The following is a 12466-nucleotide window of genomic DNA, read 5'->3' as shown; positions in this document are numbered from 1 at the left end:
CTCTGGCTGTTCTCAGGCTACCCCTGACCTGGGCCGACCCTAGGAGGTCCCCGCTGAAGGCCCTACTGCCCTGCCCCAGGCCCTCCCCCGACACGCCCTTCCGCCCCAGGCTCTGCCCCGCCGGCCACTCCGGACCCCAGCGTCCTCCAGGGCCTCCCTCCTCCAAGCCTGCGCCGCCCCCACTCCCCGCCGGACCCAGAGCACCTCCCGCCGCCCCCTCCCCTCCCTGCCTGCCGACCGCCCCCGCCCGTCCACCGCCTCTGGCCCTCCTGGTGCCCTCTGCGTGGCCCGCCGCGGTCCGCTCAGGACCTGGACACTCTGCGCCGCCCCTGAACCGGTTCTTTGGCCCTCGACTACTCCCTGCCAACATCGGCTCTTTGGGTCCCCTTTTTGCACTCTGCCCTGGACCCTCGGCCCTTTCCGTACACACTCGGCCCTTCCGAGGCCACTCGGCTCTCTTCGTCAGTCCCCGCACTTCAGCCGCCCTCGGCTCTTCGTGTTCTCTCGGGTTTCTCTGTTCACACTCGGCTCTCTTCGTGAAGTCTCTGCACTTCCGCCACCCTCGGCTCTTCCTGTTCTCTCGGGTTTCTCCGTACACACTCGGCCCTTCCGAGGCCACTCGGCTCTCTTCGCCAAGTCTCCGCACTTCAGCCGCCCTCGGCTCTTCGCGTTGTCTCTCGGGTTTCTCCGTACACACTCGGCTCTCTTCGTGAAGTCTCTGCACTTCCATCTCCCTGGGCCCTTCGCGTTGTCTCTCGGGTTTCTCCGTACACACTCGGTGATGTCTCACCACCCTATATCTGACCACCCGTTCCCCATAATGTCCCATCACCCCGTTATTGATCAGCTTCCTCTCCCTCCCCCCTCCCCCCTCCCCAGGTGGCATCTGCTCAACCCAATATCTGATCCCATGTCCCACCACCCACTCTCCCAGGGGACCTGAGGGCCTGTGCACACAGGAGCCAGCCCTGTGTCCAACCAGCTGTGATGAGGAAACACCGCCCGCTGCCCAGGAGGCAGGCTGGGTGCAGGCTGGTGGGGTTGCTGAGCCAGAGCAATGAGCTGACAAGTACCTAAACAACAGGGACCAGTGTCCCTCCATTGCCTCCACTGGGGACCCCCGCTCTCCCCTCTCGAGTCCCTCTGAGCTCAGGCCAGGGGCCTTGATCTCCCAGACCCCAGGTTCCCCTCTATATGCCTGGGTTGTTGGTCCCCTCAGAGCTTAGCCCCCAGGCATACGAGGGGGCAGGAGACCTGAGGGTCCAGGCCTGTCCCCCTTATCTCCAGGGAACACAGGTGTCACTGGGATGTCAACATTCTTGGCCTGCAGCTTCTGTCCTGCCTGGTAGCAGCCACCCTGGAATGCATGATGACCTTGGGCTAGTATGGCAAGGCCAGGGGTCATCCCCCCTCATCACAGGCCCCTCGAGACAGCATGGCTCCTGCCCGCTGCCCAGCACCTGGGGGCCCACCTGTATGACCAATTTTTACGGAACTCCCAGTAGGTCCCACCTGGTGTCCCATTCGTGGGGTGCAGCTCCCCTTAGTGTACGCCAGGAGGGGCCAGGAGGATTGTTATGGACACAGCTGAGGGGTCGACAGATCCTCTGTATTGGGGGCTGAATAGGAGAACCCTTGACTACAATATCCAGAATCCTCCCTCCCGCAGCTGCCCAGGGTATCTGTAGTGACACCGCAGAGCGTCAATACACTACCCAGAATCCCAGGGGGGCCTGCTGCTTGGCGGGGGAGGGAGTCCATCTTGGTGAGTGCTGCGTGGACAGACCTCTGGACTACACTACCCAGAATGCGAATGGCCCCCGGCTTCCCAGGAGGGCCATCACGTAATAGTTACATGAGCAGACCTCTGGACTACACTACCCAGAATGCTTGCCCCCCCTCGACTTCCAGGAAGGGGGGGAAATCACCATAAGGGTTGCGTGGGAAAACCTCTGGACTACACTACCCACAATGCTTAGGGTCCTTGGCTTCCAGGACGTGGGGCAATCACGGTGAGGGTTGTATGAGCAGACCTCTGGACTACACTACCCAGAATGCTTGGGGCCCCCGACTTTCAGGAAGGGGGGTGAAATCACCATAAGCGTTGCGTGGGAAGACCTCTGGACTACACTACCCACAATGCTCAGGGTCCTTGGCTTCCAGGACGTGGGGCAATCACGGTGAGGGTTGTATGGGCAGACCTCTGGAGTACACTACCCAGAATGATCGGGCTGTGGCTTACGGGGAGAGGCATCACAGTGGGAGTTGCATGGGCCGACCTCTGGACTACACTAGCCAGAATGCTAATGACCCTCGGCTTCCAGGATGGGGGGCATCATGGTGAGGGTTGCGTGGACCTACCTCTGGACTACACTACCCAGAATGCTCGGGGCCCTCAGCTTCCAGGAGTGGGGGCATCATGGTGAGGATTGCGTGGGCAGGATGCTGGACTGCAATACCCAGAATGCACCAGGGGCCATCATGGTGAGGGTTGCGTGGGCAGACCTCTGGACTACACTACCCAGAATGCTTGGGGCCCTCGGCTTCCAGGAGGTGGGGCACCATGGTGAGGGCTGTGAGGGCGGACCTCTGGACTACACTACCCAGAATGCTCAGGGTCCTCGGCTTCTAGGAGTGTGGGCATCATGGTGAGGGTTGTGTGGGCAGGATGCTGGACTGCAATACCCAGAATGCTCCAGGGGCCATCACAACGAGGGCTTCCCGGGCAGGATACTGGACTGCAATGCCCAGAATGCCTGGGGCCCTCTTCTGCAGGGGCCTCTGCTGCCGGCAGCTTGGGTTTCCTGCCTCCCACAGTTGGGCACAGAGGTGGGAGTCTGGTGTGCTGTGTGGAGTGCTGGCCAGCGGCAGGTGGCCACCCAGGGCTGACTGGGACAGGCGTGTTCTTTCCTCTGCCTGCTCCACGGGCTGCAGCTGTGCTTGGAGGGGCCAAGTGCAGAGGATGGCGCTTAGGAAGGTGGTCTCCTTAACTCTCCTCCTGAACGTCCACTGCAGTGATGTCATCGATGGGTACAACTGGACATCAGATGATGTCCACGTCTGTGATGTCCCGATGGTTATAGCTGGACATCATATGATGTCCACGTCTGTGATGTCATCGATGGGTACAACTGGGCATCAGATGATGTCCACGTCTGTGATGTCCCGATGGTTATAGCTGGACATCATATGATGTCCACGTCTGTGATGTCATCGATGGGTACAGCTGGACTTCATATGATGTCCACGTCTGTGATGTCACCGATGGGTACAGCTGGACATCGGATGATGTCCACATCTGTGATGTCACCGATGGGTACAGCTGGACATCAGATGATGTCCACGTCTGTGATGTCACCGATGGGTACAACTGGACATCAGATGTAGCAGTGGGTCAGATTTCACTAGGTAGCTACTGAGGGTAGAGGAAAGAGCCGTTCCATTATGGTCTGCACAGAGGTGATTTGGGCATAATAAAGGGGGAAGGAGGGAAGAGTTCAGCTTGGGGCTTGGTGAAGTAAGAAGTAGAGTCAGTCGTTGTGAACGCGGTTAGGCCAGCTGTGTCGGTGGCAGTGGTCTAAGAATTCTGTCTTCCCCCAGAGACTGGGAGAGAGAACCTGTCCTGCTGGATGATTGTATTTCGAGGTAATGGCTCTCAGGCTCTGAGCCCCTCTGAGTTGCAAGAGGTGCATGTTGTCAATTGCAAGTCCTTTCTATTAAATGATGGAGAAAGGGAGGTTGGGGCCTGTCCTCAGGTGTTGGCCAGGATATAGTAAGTTTTCTTGGAAGCCTTGAGCTTTCCTCAGGCAGTTGTTTTGAGGGACGAGGTGGAGGTGGGGGTGTTGCACATGAGGCACAAACTGAGCTGAGTCCCTGAGCTCAGGGGATTTGCTTCCAGCAGGTGTGTGGACTTGGGGGAACACCATCTGCCTACCTGCCTCAGGAGGTCTGGGCTCATGCATCCCCCACCAGGAAGCCCCCTCACCCCAGACTCTAGAGGGCAGAGGCAGTGACCTCTCTGCCTTTGGCTGCCATGGGGAGTGCCCGTCCTCAGCCCCCCAGGAAACACACAGAGTCCCTAGCCATCCCATGCACCTCTGCGTGCCTTTCCATATGTGCACACACCCCCATCCCTGTCTGAGGCTGCAGATTGGAGGAAACCAGGAGAGGAGCCAGGAGCAGCCTAGGAGGAGCCTGGCTGCAGACAGAGGGAGCATGTGGTCATGCACATCTTCTAGAGTTTTGCAGTTTCGCATTGTGAACGCAAGTCTCTGGAGTATTTTGACAGGTTCTGGGCTGCAGTTGTGTGTCTTCTTGAGGTGCGTCTGGATCCTAGGTTCAGAAACAGCTTGCTGGGAATTTCACTGGGAATGCACTGAATCTGCAGAGGAGGTTCATCTTAACGACACTGAGACCTGAACAAGGAATACCTCTGCATTTATTTATATTGCATTTGATTTCTTTCTACTGTTTCAAGATTTTCTGAAAGCAGGTACTTCAATTTGGGGGGGGTGCTATTTTACATGTTAACACATTTAAAATCCTCTTATTCCAGTTTACACATTCCACTCTTTCCTCTACATGATGCTACTATATAGGAAATCAGTGGAATTTTGCCCAGGGGCCATGACTTTGCAGCTTTCTATCTCCATCCATTCTGACCAAGATATAGGAAGGCTCTATTTTTTTTTCTTTTTAGATTTATAGTTGTAGATGGACAGCATGTCTTTATTTATTTATCTTATTTATATAATGCAGTGCTGAGGATCAAACCCAGTGCCTCACATGTGCTAGGCCAGAGCTTTGCCACTGATACCGCCCCATCCCTCTTTCTTTTTGATTTATGAAACTATGACCGGAAATCATCAGAACTATGAATTTCCGAGCTTCTCTGATGACTGGCACGAGGGTGTGCAGAGGCAGCTCTGAAGGCTGAGCCTCCGGCGCCCTGCGCTGCCCATGGCGGCCAGCAGGGGGCGCGCATTATAACTGTCTCCACCACCTGCTTTTGGGAGTGGTGTTCTGTGTCCTCTGCAAGTTTCCTTCTCTTGGGGACCCAGGTGGGAGCTGCCACATCTGGGTATGCCTGGGGGCCCTAAGGTGGGGAGCAGCAGTTCATTATCCTGGGGACCCACGTGGAGAGACACCATGGCCTGGGGATGCCTGGGGGCCCTAAGGTGGGGACCAGGGCTTCCTTATCCTGGGGACCCTCTTGGGGAGACACCATGGCCTGGGGATGCCTGGGGGATATGTCTAAGGTGGGGACCAGGGCTTCCTTATCCTGGGGACACATGTGGAGAGACACCACGGCCTGGGGATGCCTGGGGACTCTGCCTAAGGTGGGGACCAGGGCTTCCTTCTCCTTGGCACTTACCCATGGAGACTCCACTGTGGATTCAGGATGACCGAGGTCCAGGTGAGGAAAACATGAGGAAGAAGCTTCCTGGGCACTGCCTGGTGGGCTGAGGAAGAAGTTCTGCCATGTCCTTTGCTTTCCCAGGTAATATTTCAGCAGAACTTCTTTTGCAACAGTTTTCCTCACTGAGGCATTGGCTGCTCGTCATTATGTCCCTTCAGTGTGTTTTGTGTGGCCTGAGTGTATTTTGGGGAGAAATGCAAGGACACAGGAGAAACCTAGATGGCCACTCAGGATGGTGCAGGGAGGCCCAGTGCCTGGAGTCCCACTGGGGCCTGAGGGGACCTCATTGCTTGCTCTTATTCATGTTTTAATGACTAAATTTTCTTATAGGTTTAAGTACTTGAGAAATAATGAGAAGTTGATGTGTTAAAATTCAAAGTTATGTTAAGTGTAAATATTGCATTTGTGTCGGTTACAAGAAGGACCTTGTGGTGGGGTTCTAGACCAGGGGTGGAGTGCTCCGTCCCAGGAGCTCTGAGATGAAACCAAACGAAGAAGCAAGACACAGACTTGAAGATCTACAGTGTGAACCAACCACAAGTAAAGGAGGACTTGAGATGTATCGATCCCGTGCACTGCATGCTCCCATTAGAACCTCATCTGTCATTGTCTAAAGTCTATTGGAAATAGCTGGAGAAATCTGTGTATCAGTTGGGTGTTAGATATTAAAGAATTACGATTATTTTCAACTGTGGCTGTATTAAAGACTTCTTTCCATTACGTGACTACAATTTTTTAGAAGAAACTGGATGATGCTGGGGTTTGCTGGGTGAGTCTGTTCCCAGTGGGGTGGGCCCTCTGACCAGTCCCACAGTGGGGATGGCTGTGTGGGCAGTTTCTTGGCTGAAGTACCCATAATACTTGGGGTACCAGGGCCACAAGCTCAAGGGGCCTGTGGGCAGAATGCTGGACAGCAGTGCCTAGAATCCTCAGGGCCCACAGTTCCCAGGAGCCTCTGGTGAGAACTGCATGACAGACCACTACTACCCAGAATGATGGGGGCTCCTGGCAACTGTGTGGCCTGCAGACCCCAGAGGCCTTTGTGGAGGATTCTTGACTGGGCGGGCAGTCGCTGGGATATGCTGCCCAGAATCCTCAGTGTACCAGGGCAAGCACGTGGCCCAAAGCTCCCAGGGGCCTAGGTGGGTGTGAGCGGCAGAATGCTGGACTGCAGTGCCCAGAGTCCCCGGGTGGTTTGTGGGAATGCAGCCAGCAGCTCCCAGGAGACTCTGGGGTGAGAGCTGCGAAGGTTATGATGGCCTGTCCTACCTAGAATCCTTTAGGGCCTGCTGTCACCAGAGCCCTTTGCAGTGAGGGCAGCATAGGTCAAATGACAGAAGGCAGTATCCATCACTCTCGGGGACCTGCAGCTTGCAGGGACCTCTGGAGTGATGGCTGTACTGACAAAATGACAAACTGTGCTACCCATTACCCTTGGATGCCTGCTGTTCCTAGGAACCTCTGGGGGCAGGACTGCAAGGGCAGAATACCAGGCTTCAGTGCTCAGAATCCCTGGGGATCCCTGCAAACCCGGTAACTCCCAGAGTTTCTGTGGTGAGGGTTGTGTGGGTAGAGCATTACCTGGAATCTCTAGGGAACCAGGGAAAGCAAGGGGTCTGCAGCTCCTGTGGTCCTCCCAGCAGGGCTGTACAGGCCAAACCTACTCTACCTTACCCAGAACCCTCAGGGGCTGCGGCTCCCAGGATCCTTTGTAGTAATTGCGCATGAACACTGCACTACATTACCCAGAATCCACAGGGGCTGCGACTCCCAGGATCCTTTGTAGTAATTGAGCATGAACACTGTACTACATTACCCAGAACCCTCAGGGGCTGCGGCTCCCAGGATCCTTTGTAGTAATTGAGCATGAACACTGCACTACATTAACCAGAATCCTCAGGGGCTGCAGCTCCCAGGATCCTTTTTAGTAATTGAGCATGAACACTGCACTACATTACCCAGAACCCTCAGGGGCTGCGGCTCCCAGGATCCTTTGTAGTAATTGAGGTGCACTACATTACCCAGAACCCTCAGGGGCTGCAGCTCCCAGGATCCTTTGTAGCAATTGGGCATGAACACTGCAATACATTACCCAGAACCCTCAGGGGCTGCAGCTCCCAGGATCCTTTGTAGTAATTGAGGTGCACTACATTACCCACAATCCTCAGCGGCTGCAGCTCCCAGGATCCTTTGTAGTAATTGAGCTGCACTACATTACCCACAATCCTCAGGGGCTGCAGCTCCCAGGATCCTTTGTAGTAATTGAGCATGAACACTGCACTACATTACCCAGAACCCTCAGGGGGCTGCAGCTCCCAGGATCCTTTGTAGGAATTGAGCATGAACACTGCACTACATTACCCAGAACCCTCAGGGGCTGCAGCTCCCAGGATCCTTTGTAGCAATTGATCATGAACACTGCACTACATTACCCACAATCCTCAGCGGCTGCAGCTCCCAGGATCCTTTGTAGTAATTGAGCTGTACTACATTACCCACAATCCTCAGGGGCTGCAGCTCCCAGGATCCTTTGTAGTAATTGAGCATGAACACTGCACTACATTACCCAGAACCCTCAGGGGCTGCAGCTCCCAGGATCCTTTGTAGTAATTGAGGTGCACTACATTACCCACAATCCTCAGGGGCTGCAGCTCCCAGGATCCTTTGTAGTAATTGAGCTGTACTACCTTACCCACAATCCTCAGGGGCTGCAGCTCCCAGGATCCTTTGTAGTAATTGAGCTGCACTACATTACCCACAATCCTCAGGGGCTGCAGCTCCCAGGATCCTTTGTAGTAATTGAGCTGTACTACCTTACCCACAATCCTCAGGGGCTGCAGCTCCCAGGATCCTTTGTAGTAATTGAGCTGCACTACATTACCCACAATCCTCAGGGGCTGCAGCTCCCAGGATCCTTTATAGTAATTGAACTGCACTACATTACCCACAATCCTCAGGGGCTGCAGCTCCCAGGATCCTTTATAGTAATTGAGCTGCACTACATTACCCACAATCCTCAGGGGCTGCAGCTCCCAGGATCCTTTATAGTAATTGAGCTGCACTACATTACCCACAATCCTCAGGACTACAGCTCCCTGAACCCTCTTTGATGACTGAGCCAGCCCTGGGACTGAAGTACCCACAACCCTAAGGGGGAATTTAGCTCCCGGAACCCTCTGATGTGAGTGGGCAGAACTACATGACTCACTACCCTCAAGGGCTGTAGCTCTAAGGGTCCTCTGTGGGGAGAAGGAGAGTGCAGAGAACTTAACTGTACTACCTGGAATCCTTGGGGGAGGGGTTGTCCAGGTGAGTGTGCAGCCTGCAAGTCCCAGTGGCCTTCACAGTGCGGGCTGTGCAGAAGGCCAGACTACACTGCCCAGAATCCCTGAGCCCTGGAGTGCCCAGACACCTTCCTGTCAAGGTCTTCAGGGAAAAGCATCGGGGGTGTCCAGGCAGATCCCAGGAGCCTTGATGGTGAGATCCACTTAGATAGCATGGACTGCATTACCCAGAATAATCAATGGCCCACAGACCTCTGAGGTCAGGGCTGCCTACCTAGTACAGACTACAATGCCCAGAATTCCTGGGGGCTCAGAGTTCTAAGGTACCACTATAATGTGGTCTGCACCAACAGAACTCCACACTACAAGGTCCCTGGTGCTTGGGGGCCTGCAGCTCCCTGCCGCAATCTGGCTGGGTACAAATCACGAGCCACTCACAGCTTTGTAGATTCAAACAGCAACTCTTTATTCCTGAACTCACACCGGCCTCTACAAACACGTTCTGGGGAAATCCACGTTCTCTGCCCAAATCCACACCTCCACTGGGCTTCTGTCTCCCAAATATATTCTGAATCCCGTGAGAACTCAAGGGGAACTCAGGCAGCAGGATATGCCCTATTCTAAACGGGGAATGCCCTAAACTCGGATTATCCTAAACCGAGAACACCCTAAACACGGATCCGCCCTGGTCCTTGAGCAAGGTCACCTTACATGCAATGTCGCTGCAAAATGTCCTATTTCCATGAGTCCTTCCACTAAAGAAACATGGGGGTATGCTGGCAAGGAAATTGTCATACCTACTTGGCTGATGGCTCCCAGCAGCTCCCAGGAGCCTCTATGGTGAGGGCTGCATGGGCCAAATACACTTCCCAGAATCCTAGGGGCCCCCATGTAGCACCTCACAGAAACTTCACAATGAGGGCCACATTGTAGAATACTGGACTGCACTGGCCAGAATCCTGGAGTATGTGGTACCTGCAGCCTCTGTAGGCTTCTGGGGTGAGGCCTGCATGGCCAAAACACCTGACTACACTGCCAGGGTCTTCCAGATGCCAGCATGTGGCACACAGCTCTCAGGTCCTCTGTGGCTAGGGTGTGTGGGCAGAACACCAGGTGACACTGCCAGGGTCCTTCAGGTGCTTGGACCAGTGTGGGGCAAAGAGTTCTATGATCCTCTATGGCAGGGCTGTGTGGGAGGAAAACTAGATGCCACTGCCAGAGTCCTCCAGGGCATCTGGACCAGCACGTGGCAAACAGACCCATGGTCCTCAGTGCTAAGGTCTGTGTGGGCAGAACACCAGGTGACACTGCCAGGGTCCTCCAGGTGCCTGGACCAGCACGTGGCACACAGCCCCATGGTCCTCTGTGGTTACAGTGTGTGGGCAGAACACCAGGTGACATTGCCAGGGCCCTCCAGGTGCCTGGACAGCATGTGTCACACAGCTCTCAGATCCTCTGTGGTTACAGTGTGGGGGCAGAACACCAGATTTCACAGTCAAGAATCCCTGGGAATTCTGAATGAAAGTGTAGCCTGTAGCTCCCAGGTGCATCCATGACTAGAGCTGAATCATCTAGAATGAATTATTTAGAATTAGTTAGAATGCCCCAAGGCAGGGGCTGAAGCCTGCGTTCCCAGAATCATCAGAGGGTTTGATCTGAAGTCAGTTCTCCTCCCCTTGACAGTGGTCACCATGGGCTGAGATTAAACTGTTTTGTTTTGTTTTTCCACCAGGTGTTGAACTCAGAGGTGCTTAAAAACTGAGCCACAACCCAGCCCTGTTCAGTTTCTATTTTGAGGCAGGGTCTTGCCAAGTTGCTTAGGGTCTAACTAAATTGCTGAGACTAACCTTGAACTTATGAACCTCCTGCCTCAGCCCCCAGAGCCACTGGGATTTCAGGTGTGTGCTACTGCATCCAGCCTTAACTTCTTTTCTGAAAAACCATGATCTGAAAATGGGGCAGCCTCTGGCTAAGTCGCTCTGTCTCCAACACCTCACTTCCCAGAGGCCTCTGCAGTGGGCCGTTTCTGGGCTTCTGTTGGGTGCATGAGAGAATTTCCCAGCTCCTGCAGCTGCACATGTCTGCACCCCTGCCCACCTGGCCCCTGGCTGCAGCAGCGCTTGGCCTGGTGGAGTGCAGGGCTGGGGTGCAGGTGTTAGGTAGTAGCTAGCAATGAGCAGTGAAATGCAGGCAAGGTCCCAAGAGTTCTTTAATCTACTCCCAAAGTAGATGAGAAAGCAAAGGTGGTAGTTAATTTGTAGAAATAAACTGAAGCAGAGGAGCTAATGGGAAGACATGTCAAGAGAAAGGAGTAATGGGACTAACTCTGTCCACTGAGGTTGGTGGGAAGCTAGAAATCATGACTAAAGGTGGCTCCATTTGTCTGGAAAGGAAGTGCTGCAGGGCACAGACCAGGCAAGACACCAAACAAAAAGCAGATTTTATTTGTCTATAGCCAGGTTCAGAGGGCACAGCTTTTGGTGTAATCAATCAATCCCCCTGAACTTTGAGTTCAGTAGTTTCAGAACTCTATACCCAGCATGTAAGGGGAGGGGCTCAGAAGTTCCCAGTCTGCAGAAGTTCACACACAAGCAGCTTTGTCTTTCACTGTTCTGGGCAAGTTAACCCTTCAAGGACAGCGACTGAGAAGGGGGGAGCTGGTTCTCCCCTCCCTTCCTCCACTGCCAGCTCTTACCATGGAGCCTGATTGGTAACTTCTCTCAGAGATGTAGCCATCTCAGTGAGGCTCCAGCTCAGGGCCAGAGGCCTGGTTACAGGATTTGTCTTTTATTTATTTATTTATTTATTTATTTATTTATTTATTTTTATCACATTAAACAGTAAGAATCATTGGGCAATAAAGATCTTCCTTAAAGGAAATAAAAACATTTTAATAGGTTTTTATCATGTCAAAATATGGACAAAATGTTAGCTCACATTAGCATAGTAAAATTAGGGAAATAGCCTGAAATATTCTTGAGTTGATCAGTTAAAATTTTGATAGTCAGTACAGTACATATAAATCTCTTTTTTTAATTGTTTTAGCTTTTTATATTATCTGTCTAGATAATGATATAAAGATTTTCTGGTTTAGGAAAATACTTTTAAAGTTAAAATCTAGAAGACCTTGTTTCACCCAAAGATGATTTTTTGATTCTTCTTAGGACCTCCAATGTGTGCTTCCTCTCAGTTGAAGAATCTTTTCCTTTTAGAATTTTTTCTGGTTATACTTTGGAGTAATTTTTGAAAACCTAGAATCTAAACAAATTTTTGTACTTTGATAAGAAGAAATATCAATGAAAATATAGTTAAAGCCCTTGAATATTTCTGAAGATAGAATTATATTTGTTTATCATCTTATAAAAGTTTATACAGGAGCTGGGGTTGTGGCTCAGTAGTAGGGTGCTTGCCTAGTACGTGCGGTGCGCTGGATTCAATCCTCAGCACCACCTAAAAACATTAAAAAATACAAATATTGTGTCCAACGACAACTAAACTAAAAATTTTTAAGAAAAATATTTGTATAATAACTTTGAGAACTAGAGATTACTTGAAGGTTTTATTCTCTCTTGAAAGCAAATTTATAGTAAAATATATTTATCTAAGATGTCTGTATCTAAAATATCTGTAAACAGAAGCAGAGGAGCTAAGGCAGAACATCAGATAAATGCATGTATAAGAAGTATATAAATCATGTGTTTTCTGTTGAAGAAAAGCAATTAGATAAATATATATTAACTAAACAATTGGACATATATGCTAA

The sequence above is a fragment of the Callospermophilus lateralis genome, chromosome 6 (genome assembly GCF_048772815.1).
Source record: "Callospermophilus lateralis isolate mCalLat2 chromosome 6, mCalLat2.hap1, whole genome shotgun sequence".
Classification (NCBI taxonomy): domain Eukaryota; kingdom Metazoa; phylum Chordata; class Mammalia; order Rodentia; family Sciuridae; genus Callospermophilus; species Callospermophilus lateralis.
The sequence above is the reverse complement of the archived record's forward strand: the minus strand, read 5'-3'. Positions refer to the sequence as shown.